A 12,479-nucleotide genomic window follows, 5' to 3' on the forward strand; every position below is an offset into this window, starting at 1 on the left:
GAAAGAAAGGGTGCTTCTATAGACCCTTTCTGAATGAAAGGGTGCTTCTATAGACCCTTTCTGAATGAAAGGGTGCTTCTATAGACCCTTTCTGAATGAAAAAGTGCTTATATAGACCCTTTCTGAATGAAAAAGTGCTTATGTAGACCCTTTCTGAATGAAAAAGTGCTTATATAGACCCTTTCTGAATGAAAAAGTGCTTATATAGACCCTTTCTGAATGAAAGGGTGCTTCTATAGACCCATTCTGAATGAAAGGGTGTTTCAATAGGCCCTTTCCGAATGAAAGGGTGCTTCAATAGGCCCTTTCCGAATGAAAGAGTGCTTCAATAGGCCCTTTCCGAATGCAAGGGTGCTTCAATAGGCCCTTTCCGAATGAAATGGTGCTTCAATAGGCCCTTTCCGAAAGAAAGGGTGGCTCTACAGACCCTTTCTGAATGAAAAGGTGCTTCTATAGACCCTTTCTGAATGAATGGGTGCTTCTATAGACCCTTTCTGAATGAAAGGCTGATTCTATAGACCCTTTCTGAATGAAAGGCTGATTCTATAGTCCCTTTCTGAATGAAATGTTGCTTCTATAGACCCTTTCTGAATGAAAGGGTGCTTCTATAGACCCTTTTCTGAAAGAAAGGGTGCTCCTATAGACCCTTTCTGAAAGAAAGGGTGCTTCTATAGACTCTTTCTGAAAGAAGGGATGCTTGTATAGACCCTTCTGAAAGAAAGGATTCTTGTATAAACTCTTTCTGAAAGAAAGTGTGCTTCTATAGACCATTTCTGAAAGAAAGTGTGCTTCTATAGACCATTTCTGAAACAACGGGTTCTTCTATTGACCCTTTCTGAATTTCTAAAGACAGTGAAATATTTTCGTTTTCAAAGCTTTTCGAAAAGCTTATTTTATATCCAATTTATATTAAGGTCCGCTAATGGAAGAATGTTGGACATTCCGGTAATGCCTTAGAAAAACCACCCCTTAATAAACACATTCATTTTACCGGCCGGTGGATGTCTCCCCCAACTGGAAACTCCCGGCAAATCTTTGTTATTTCCCTTGTCTCTCTCTCTTTACAATTCTCTTTTCTCCACATCATATTTGCGGTGCGTGCGTTTGTGTGGGTGCTCTATTTGTTTTTATTATTTTTATTATCCTTTGTTTGATGAAGAAACAGAGGCTAACTTTAACTTCTTAAATTACACAGAGAGTGGTTCATTTACTCCTCTGCCACTGAGATGTTATCCGGAGTCATTTTCATATTTTTGTAATTTTTTTCTGCCGGTCATTGTTGCTTCTCGTTGTCTTATTGTTTCATCCACATTCCTTTTCTTTGTCTGCCTTCGAGAGCAAGAAATTGATGAGATGATTTTATTGTCGTGTTTTTATTATTTATTGCGAAGATATAATTCTTCGGGTTTTATGGAGGTTAAAATACTTATTTCCATTTCCTTCCGAAAAAGTCAATGAATTACCGCCATTGCCATTCGAGGCCATGCTTTTGACAGTTGAATGTCCTTTGCCCAGATTGGTAGGAAGTGTTAATGGACCCTGCAAACAACATGCAGCTGGACAAATAGACCAATGATCACGTACGGCATTAGTCATTCACCGACAAACACAAAGCGCCACACACACTCACACATATGCCGAGGGGCAGCAACGAATATAAATTGGAAAACTTGTTTATTTAATAAAAATAAAACTACTGCCACATGAAACATTAATTGGAAAACTAAATATTTGAAAGATTTGATGTTTTAATAGAGATTGTTCGACAATTTTTGAAGGGTCATCGTAGCCTTATTGGTTTATTTTTATATCCCACACCACTTTGTGGGGAGACGTATATTGAGATTGGTTTGGGTTCAAAGCGTTAATCTTGGAGCTACACCACCTTGTACTTTATACCAGTAACAGGGTTGGGAATTCAGTACAACACAATTTTTGTATTTTCGAATCAAAATTAGATTTGCACCGTTTTGCAAGCCGAAATTCTAGCTATTTTAAGGCCTTAGGGTTGATACAATTCAACTTAGGTGGTTCTGAGAGGCCGCTTGCTGTAGCAGCGCAAATATTTTCGATCGTATATTATTTCAATTATCAGGTTCTGGTTCCTCTTTATCCAGACTCAGAAATTCTGTAGCTTCGACTGGTTGCGTCCATAAAGAATCAGGAGACAGGCGAGGGGGGTTAGCTGGGCAGCTAAACAAATGCAGCGTGTCGTGTGGTCCCAATCCACATGTCGCCGGGCATGTGTTGGGTATCGTGGCGGGGCTAAAACCACTCGTGTTTGCTTTGGCAGCTGCCGTTCTTCTGCTGCGAAGGATGGGGGTGGTCCCCAAGTACGGCATTCGCACTGTATCTCTGTACTGTCTGCGCGACTGCAGCAGTGTGAATGCTATCCAAGCATGACTGATAGGCTCGTTGGTCTAAAAGTTCTCGTTTATACATTTAGACCTGTCTATCTAGATCATGAAGATCTCTCCTGACGTGCCTGGTTGGGGGAAGCCTGTCCATTAAATAATGACAGGGATGCTAACTGCGATAACACCAAAGCAGGTACTGCATCGACAAAATTCCGTTATGTTGATGCACCGGTTAAACCTTCGCCTCCTCATGAAGATGGTCCACTGCTGTGATGATTAGGCACCCTGTTGCAGTCCTCAGGACGGCATTCTGGCAGGTTTGAATATTCTCTCAATGCGTAACTTTAACATTTGCATACAGACCGGCCTATTGCTTTGTAAGTGGTCAAGAAGGTTTCTTTGTTAGAACCCCAAATGCTGTCGGCCAGCGACTTGAGGACCTTATCCCAAATTACTGAGGCTTGTGCGAACGACTTAAACACGATATCGAACGTTACACCCAAAATTTTGGGGTAGTTAGTGGTCGGAATCAGTGCACCATCGACCACTATGTTCAGTGGGAGTCTCATTTTTGCCGTTCAAATAGTGAAAAATGTGGTAGTAGATTTTGATGCGGATATTTTCATAGTCCTCACATGGAAGAACTGCACTAGGACAGCTATGTAGGCATTTAACCTATCACATATGTCATCGACGATACGACCCGACACCAAGATCGTACAATCATCCGCATACATTACGATATCTATGCCGTCTAGAGGATGTGAAATTTCAGAAAGGAAGAGGTTAAACAGTTCTGGCTATATCGCCTTGGAGAACTCCCTGCTTGACTCTACTGGTTTTGGACTTTTTGTTTCTAAATTCCACAAACGACTGGCGTCCTGACATATCGGTTATTATACAACGTTTCAAACACAACTGGAGAGTGGTATTCTCTATATCCCCGATCAGGTTGGCATGGTTGACGGTATCGAAAGCCTTCGATAGGTCAATTGCTACGATGACAGTTCGGTCGTACGGCCTGCTATGGCTCAGTCCTCTACTGATATGTGTGGGTGATGGCTCAGTCCTTTACTGATATGTGTGGATATGGCGTGTAATGCTGCTGTAGTAATATACATTCTCCGCAATCCATGTTGATGTTGAGCAACTGGAAAACTTCTTTACATCGTGGGGAGGAGTAGAGCCTCTAGAATCGATGCTACTGGCGACAGGAGAAATCGGCCTGTACGATTCACCTTTGCTGGCATCCTTGCTGGGCTTCAGTAGCGGGACCACTCTGCCAACTTTGACTTCTGGCTACAGATAGGTTGAGGCCACTTTTTAAATACTAAACTCCGAGTTCATCCAGTTGATTAAGCATTACAATTGATATTCTGTATGGGCCGAACGTTGTGGATGATTTCGCGTTTCGGATGACGTCTTCAACATCGCCCATCCACCACACCAATTTAGGTGGGACCTCCTCGGCTGGGAGGGCTCTTCGTATACGGCGTAGCGCACTCCACGTCGCCATATCACTCTCGGGGTGCTCTATAAACTGCAGATTAAAACAACACGAGCGCCTCTTTGGGTCAGTTACTGTCACGCCATTGAAAGTAACAGCCGTTCGATCACCCTTCTTTCCCAGCTGCGAGAGTGATTTAACCGTTGACCAAAATTTACTTAATCCTCTACCAATGTTGTATTGTTTCAGGTGATCTAGCCACTTTTTACGCTTATGTTCGCCTACTAGCCTGTTGACTTCAAGGGTAAGTTTACTAACTCTTGGTTCTTCTAGGTTCGTACATCGAAGCTCAAACGACTCATTTTGTAGTCCCGCCACCATTACTGTGAAATTTGGTATCACTTCGGGTTTTCGACCAGCAGGTATGTAGCGAGCGGTTGTTGCAGTGATGATGTCCCGGAAAGTTCTCTCTGCTACCCGAGAATCTGAGGGAGTGGGCAGCTCTTTGAAGCAGTGGTTGGTAAATTCTCTGAACCGTTAGCTTTCCCATGGTTCAGAAAAGTACGGCCATCAGGGGTTATGAAGTCGGATGGTCTCTTTACTTAGGCGATGATAGAAAGGTGGTCTGGGCCAAGGGAAATGACGGGTTGCCAGGATACGTCAATTATCAGACCTGATGCCACAATGGTGACAGTTCCGTACTTTACTGCTACCCCCACACATTCCACGTTACAATTGAATTGCAGGAATGATGCCTTTCCGGGCCATTGAACAACAATTTGAGGTGTTAGATGCTGCATTTGTTGCGACGACGACGAGTTGGACGACGAAGTTTCAGATACTCTTAGAGATCTCCTGGCGCTGCAAGCAGCAACATACCTATTGCAGTAATCCCAGGTGCAACTGAGGCCAGAGCACCTATTCCATACATCTCACCATTGTTTACATGTGGTGGAAGCGGACTCGGCAAACGGATCAAATCCCTACTGCCCCGGCACTTACCAAAAGAGCATGGTGAAAAAAATACACGAACACAAACACATAACTGTTGATGTGACGGCCCATGGTCGAATATTCATCCCAGTCAGTCCGGTACATAGAACCAACCGCCGTGGGTTGAAGTTTAAAGAAGAACAAAACAACAACATTAATTTAAGATGATACTTGACTCTCCATTTAGCTATTATTTCCAGAAAAACATCTGAGTCCATCAACTTGGGCAAGCGTGGTATTGATGTTACCTTCAACTCAAGCTACAGAATGAGAGCGATTTTATTGAAATTTCGATTGACTTAAGTGCTTAGGATGAGACGCGAATAGCATTAGTTGTACAAAATGGTAATAAGATCAAAGATGTAATTAATAGTACTATTTACAAAATATGTACATGGTTGCATTTTTAGCTGTTAAATTCAAATATTTAAGCATAGGTTTCGTAATATTAATTGATTTAATGTAAACGTAAAGTATTAAAATAAAATATGTACATAAGATAAATTCTAATAATAAAAGTTGATCCGCTTCAAGTTTTGTTTTGTCTTCTTGGGTTTTGATTGACATTTTCATTATCTCTTGGATTAGTAAACTTTCTAGTATATATCGTTTATTTGGTATTTTTCCCTGTCTAATATTCAGACTTTGCAAATTCGGCGAAGTATCCCTATGATGATCCGATCAATTGATATGCTTGCAAATTTCTCTCTACTGTTTTGACATTGATTTTTTTTTTACTTTTTTAACCTTTTTTTGTAAAACTATTAGTTCTTGTTATGTATGTATACACCTTCTTTGATTCCAATCCCTTCTGTCCTAACAATTCTGACGTAATTATAAAACATAGCTCTTAAAGTGCATCATTTCAACCCTCAGCATTTGTGATATTTTCCATGAAATTGACAAATGACGTTAAAGCTTTAAAAATAAATGATAATCGCATCATAAAACGATTCGATGCGGACAAATTAAGCGCCAACAGACAAAAGAAAATGTATTCATTCGTTCATTATATCCACAGCCTGCCGTTTTTGGTGAGAAGCTCATATAAACTCTGCTTGTCGCTTTTAGCAATTTGACCATTACGGGATGATAATCATCAGCAGCAGATTTTCAGACGAACGATGCCGGTTGTTTGCTGGCTGGTGATTCTGCTTTCCATGATGTTACTGCTCTGGTCATGGCTTTATTTGTTCCCTTATTTGTAATCGGGTCTGACAATGCAGATGTTTTCTTTCCGGTTTTATTTTTAAACTGTTTTTTGTTTTATTGAGAAGAAGAAAAAGTGGAACATTGCTGATATGTGTATTTATTCAATTGGCAGCTATTGATAAGTGGCAAATATATGTTTTTTTTTTTTTTTTTGGAATTTGTAGATTATTTTCAGTCTGTAATTGGATACTGTAAAGTAATCACTAAAACAATTTACATATAAAATTTGTTTTTATGTTTGTACCTAATTTTATATTTGTTTGTATATTGTCCAACAAATGTTTAATGTCGGCCTAATGTGTCAGTTTTACATCTACTTTTCAAAATAGTAAACAAATAAACCTGTTCCTAGCTGTTGATTTGTCCAATTAATTATCAAAAATGACACGGCCTTAATCTTTTGTTATGAAATGTTTATAATTATGTAGTCTAATCCATTGGACATCGGTAGACCAACTTCGTGATTCTATTATCAATTTATTTGCATGCTGTTTGTTGAATTTCGTTCACAGTTTGAAGGCTAACATGGCTTCATCTTTGCCAGAGAGTGTCTATTTTGTTACAACAATTGGGCATGGTTGATTTCTGAACTTCATGTTGCCTTAAAAATATGAGACAATAGGTAGAATTTGTACATTGGCCCCAATGTGTTTAGCACACAAAGAGAACCCTATATGTTTTCTGTGTTTTAAAAATGAAATGAAAATATCTGCAAAATATATACAATATTATGCAAAGAAATATGCAATATTCTCAAAAATGTTCTTCAGTTCTGTTTTCAAACGGATTTTTTCTATGTTACATCCAAAAACTGACAGACGAACCCTCTTTACAAACCTTACGAAACCAATTACAAAAAAAAAATCCTTTTTTTTCTTACCTACCGAAGTGTTTGAGCAATGACATATTGAGAGCCCATCATAGACAACACATCAATTGAGGCATTGGGCCACTCGGTGACATAATTAACAGCTATGTTTGTAAGTATTTTCCACGCTCCAGTGGAATTACAATGCCAAAAAAAAACATTAACAACATAACAACTGAGAAAACAACATAATCGGCAAAGAAGGCCCCCTTCCCCAACCCAAAAAGCAAAGAGGAACGAAAAACTGTATCTGCTGACATTTAAACTTTGGGTGAAAACAAAAACAAACCCGCAGCAGTGCAAAAGAGAAATGGAAATGCTAATACAACAAAAACCATGTGTTTTTGTATGTTTAAAGAACGTGCGTGCGTGATGGCTGTTTGGTTGATTCATGCTGAGCTCCAAAGCTACCCCATGACAAGTTCCATCACCACAACTTTGCCGCTTACGCCACCACCGCCGTCGCCAATATCGTCATCACCGCACCGCTACATAAAAAAATAATCAATAACATCAAACATAACAAGAGACTGTGGAAGGGAATTCCTAGCCAGTGTTGCCGTTTCGGAGCTTATTTTTCCTACCAAATGTGTCCTTGACATATAGACATTATGCCAAAAATGGACGACATTTTAACTTTTACGAGTAAACAATTCTCTAAACGCCCTCTATCAAAAAAGTCTTCGAATTGAAGAAGACTTTGTGCGACTTAGGGGAAGATACCTCATTGGGTTTTTATATATACAGAAGACCTAAAATATCTTATATTTATAAAACGCCAAAAGAATATGTCTGCTGCAGAACCAAGAAGAATCTTAAAATGTCTACTATGATAACAATTTTCCTTCATGATATCGAAAAAAATAGTAAAAATTAGTAGATTCTTGCAGTTCTGGAACAGACCAATTGCCTTAAGGCCATAAAAATACAGAACATCTATCAAAAATTGAAGATCCCTAACTACTGGAAACATCTTAAAATCCTGAAACTGCAGCAGACCTAATATGACTGCTACTATAGAAGAATATATAAAAATAAAAGATCTCTACACAACTACTAGATGTGGAAGAACTTTAAAGTTCGTCGAAAACTTTAAAAGACCTCCCGAGGTTTTCTAGCTGCTAAAGAATCCAAACGATATCCTAACTACAAAAGACCTCAAGAGTTCTCCTAACTATAAAATCGTCTGAAAATCTTCCAGCTACAGAAGACCCCCAAAAAGTATTCTGACTAAATAAGACCTCTTAGCGTTTTCGAACTACCTCTACAGATATTCTAACTACAGAATACGTCTTAAGGTCTTCTAAATATAGAATGAGACCTAAATAAGACCTTTAAATATTCTCTAAGGGTCTTTTAACTAAATAATACCTCTAAAAATCTTCCAACTAGAGAATGAAGTAAAGTATTTTAACTATAGAAGTCATCTAATGGTATTCTAACTACAGAAGACATCAAAATATCTTCCAAGTAGAAAATATACCTTAAATTCGTCAAGCTATATTAAATTTATCTACAAAATACCTCTATATGTCTTCTAACGACAGAAGATCTTCTAATTATCTAAAACATCTAAAGGTCTCCTAACTACAATAGACCTCTAAAGGTATGATCAATACTGAAATATATAACTACAGAAAACCTCTAAACACCTTCCAACTACAGAAGACCTGTAATGATCTGCTAGCTACAAAAGGCCTTTTAACTACAAAGACCTGTAGAAGTCTTCTCACTACAGAAGAATTCTAAAGGTCTTCTAATTACAAAAGCCCTGTAAAGGTCTTCTAATTACAAAAGACCTGTAAAGGTCTTCTAATTACAAAAGACCTGTAGAGGTCTTCTAATTACAAAAGACCTGTAAAGGTCTTCTAATTACAAAAGACCTGTAAAGGTCTTCTAATTACAAAAGACCTGTAAAGGTCTTCTAGCTACAGAAAGCCTTTTAACTACAAAAGACCTGTAACTACAGAAGACCTGTAAAAGTCTTCTAACCACAGAAGACCCGTAAAGGTCTTCTAACTACAAAATACCTTTGAAGGTGTTCTAGCTATAAAAGACCTGTAAAGGCAAAATACCTGCTAAGATCTTCTAACTATAAATACCTCTAATCTCCTTCTAATTACAGAAGACCTCCAAAGGTCTTATAACTGTAGAAGACCTGTAAAGGTCTTCTAACTACAGAAAACCTCTAAACGTCTTCTAAATACAAAAGACTTTTAAAGGTCTTCTAACTGCAGAAAAGCTCAAAAGACCTGTAAAGGTCTTCTAGCTACAAAAGGCCGTTTAACTACAAAAGACCTGTAAAGGTCTTGTAACTACAGAAGACCTTTAAAGGTCTTTCCACAACCAAATAACTTTAAAGTTCTTCTAACTACAGAAGAAATTTAAAGTTCTTCTAACTACTGAAGACCTATAAAGTTCTTGTAACTACAGAAGACTTTTAAAGGTTTTCTAACTACAGAAGACCTCTTAAGGTCTTCCAGCTACAAAATATTTGTAAAGATGATCCAAAAGTATTCCTACTACATAAAGACAATTACAGGTCTTCTGATTACAGAAGACCTGAAAAGGTCTTCTAGCTACAGAAGACCTCTGAAATTCTTCTAACTATAAAATACTTTTCTCCCCTATTAACTACAGAAGACCTAGAAAGGTCTTCTAATTACAAAAGATCTGAAAAGGTCTTCTATCTACGAAATACCCATAAAAGTTTTCTAACTACTGAAGACCTCTAAAGGTATTCCAACTGCAAAAGACATTAACTTCAGGAGGGTCTTCTGACTACAAAAGACTTCTAAATATCTTCTAACTACAGAAGACCTGTAAAGGTCTAGTAACTACAGAAGACTTTTAAAGGTCTTCTTACTACAGAAGATCTATAAACGACTTCTAACTACAAAATACCTTTAAAAGTCTTCTAGCTACAAAATACTTGTAAAGATACTCTAAAGGTATTCTAACTACAGAAAAACAATTAAAAGTCTTTTGACTACAGAAGACCTTTAAATGTCTGTTAACTAAAGAAGGCCTGCAAACGGCTTCTAACTACAGAAGACCTCTAAAGGTATTCCAACTGCAAAAGACATTAACTTCAGGAGGGTCTTCTGACTACAAAAGACCTGTAAAGGTATTCAAGCTACAAAAGACCTGTTAAAATCTTCTAACTATAAATATCTCTAATCGCCTTCTAATTACAGAAGACCTCCAAAGCTCTCATAACTACAGACCGCTAAAGGTACTTCCACTACAAAATACCTTTGAAGTTCTAACTACAGAAGATTTGTAAAGGTCTTCTAACTACAGAAGATCCGTACAGGTCTTCTAACTACAAAAGACCCGTACAGGACTTCTAATTACAGAAGACCTGTAAAGGTATTCGAAACACAGAAGACATTTAAAGGTCTACTAACTACAGAAGACTTCTAAAGGTCTTCTAACTACAAAACACCTTTGAAGGTCTTCTAACTATAAAAGACCTCTAAAGGTCTTCTAACTACAGAAGACCTCTAAAAGTCTTCCAACTATAAAATACCTGTAAAGGTCTTCTAGCTACAAAAGACCAGTTAAAATCTTCTAACTATAAATATCTCTAATAGCCTTCTAATTACAGAAGACCTCCAAAGGTCTCATAACTACAGAAGAGCTCAAAAGGCCTTCTATCTACAAAGTAAATCTTATTGTCCTCTAACTACGGAAGACCTCTAAAGGTATTCTAATTACTAACGACCTGTTAAAGTCTTCTAGCTACAAACGACCTGTAAAGGTCTTGTAACTACAGAAGACCTCTAAAGGTCTTTTCACTACAAAATACCTTTGAAGTTCTTCCAGCTACAGAAGACCTGTAAAGGTCTTCTAACTACAGAAGATCCGTACAGGTCTTCTAACTACAAAAGACCCGTACAGGACTTCTAACTACAGAAGACCTCTAATGGTCTACTAACTAGAGAAAACTTCAAAAGGTCTTCTAACTACAAAATAAGTCTTTGGGCAGTTTAAGTACAGAAGAAATCTAAAGGAAATCTTAACGTCTTCCAACTACAACAGAATACCTCAAAGTACTTTAACCACAGCAGAATTGAAGAGGTCTTCTAATTGCAGAAGGTATTCTTACCATGAAAGACCTCATCAATTTTGTCTTCAAGATCTCTTTTACTCTTCCCCAAGAAACCTTTAATCTCAAAATTCGGCTTATAAATTGATAGAAGACATTTTATCCTCTAACTTCTTTTAGCTACTAATGTATGTCTCACAATAGCCCAAAATGTATAATTGTGATAATATTGATATTAGATTTTATCTGAAAATAAGCCCAACACGGCAACCCTTACATAATGTATAGCCAAAAGGATGAAGGAAACAACGAGAAATTTCAGCTGAATAAATAAGAAATGCCGGGGAATGTCAACATTAAATTGTGTAAATGGCTAGTGGCGAGGGTGAGTGAATAGTGAAATTGCGGGAGAGTGAGTGAATGTTGGTTGTGTTGAGAAATTTATTAAATTACGTTACAATTCCCTAAACATCCCGTTACTAAAACTCATCGATGTCATTCCTTTTGACTTGGCATTTAGAGTCTGCAAAGTGCTTGTCTTGATTGACAAGTGAAATGATAATATGTTTTGGTTGTATTTTCCAATGCGGATACATAAAATACACATTACTACACTTAATTCTACTCCCGCTCCTACTATATCTCCATATCCCGCCCGCTCTCTCCCTCTCTGGTTAACCAACAATTCTTCATTGCAGTCAGTTAATAAAAATGTCAACGTGCTGTTTGTTTGTTATTGTTTATTATTATTTTGTTATTGTTTTGCATTTTATTTCCCCGTCAAACATCATGTGGGTACACACATACACATATATGGGAGAACTATGGAGAGTAAATGAGCTTAAGAAGCTCACACGAGTAATAAACAAACATCATTTGTTTTGTTAATAAATTTAAACATAAATACCAAGAAAAAAAAAACTACTCACATTGGCTGAATCACTGCGGTATAATGGTTGATTGGCCAAAGAAAAACTGGTTTAAGAAGTCACAACAAAGTGACGACGACGAAACATGCATTTGTATGTTTTTATTACTCAATGCAAAAAATTGTAAATATTTTCACTTGTCACTGTGCGCACTCCACTGAAAATATTTATTTTTTCACTCTTTGTAATTTTTAATATTTTTTCAATTCCATGTTTTTTTTTTTAATTTTAATTCATTAAACTTGAAATTTGTTTCTTTTGTAAAATTTTGCAATACCACTTCACAGAATAACTAATCGACCGTTGGCACTGCGACACTACCGTTAAATCATCCGTCGTGTTCTACAATCTCTCGATTTCTGTTTGTTGCTCCCGCAAATCATATGCGCTGTTGTTTCCGTTTGAGTTGCCAACATACGGGTTCTGTTAACACGTTGCCAACCTAGAAATGAGTTTTATTTACGAATGTTGTGGGGTAAATAATGAACGATAAGAAACACATTGTGTAAACACGCCATGATTGCCAAATGGATTTTATTAGCAATAAGGTAGTTTTATACATTAGCGACCAGGGGCTCAATTCTGTTTCTATGAAAATGTGAAATGAAAACTTTTATAAAGG

At 37.5% G+C, this 12,479-nt stretch overlaps 1 protein-coding gene across 1 annotated transcript in view; it reads right to left on the minus strand.

Annotated features, from left to right (window-relative positions):
• Positions 1–12,274, minus strand: part of LOC141393974 (PP2C-like domain-containing protein CG9801) — a 98,156-nt gene extending 85,882 nt beyond the window's left edge. The window contains exon 1 of the mRNA XM_073967658.1: positions 11,858–12,274. The gene's annotated coding sequence lies outside the window, so the exon portion shown is untranslated. The remainder of the gene's footprint in view (positions 1–11,857) is intronic.
• Positions 12,275–12,479: the final 205 nt, after the last annotated feature.

The sequence above is a fragment of the Musca autumnalis genome, unplaced genomic scaffold (genome assembly GCF_047663935.1).
Source record: "Musca autumnalis isolate F117 unplaced genomic scaffold, ASM4766393v1 scaffold_1, whole genome shotgun sequence".
Lineage (NCBI taxonomy): Eukaryota > Metazoa > Arthropoda > Insecta > Diptera > Muscidae > Musca > Musca autumnalis.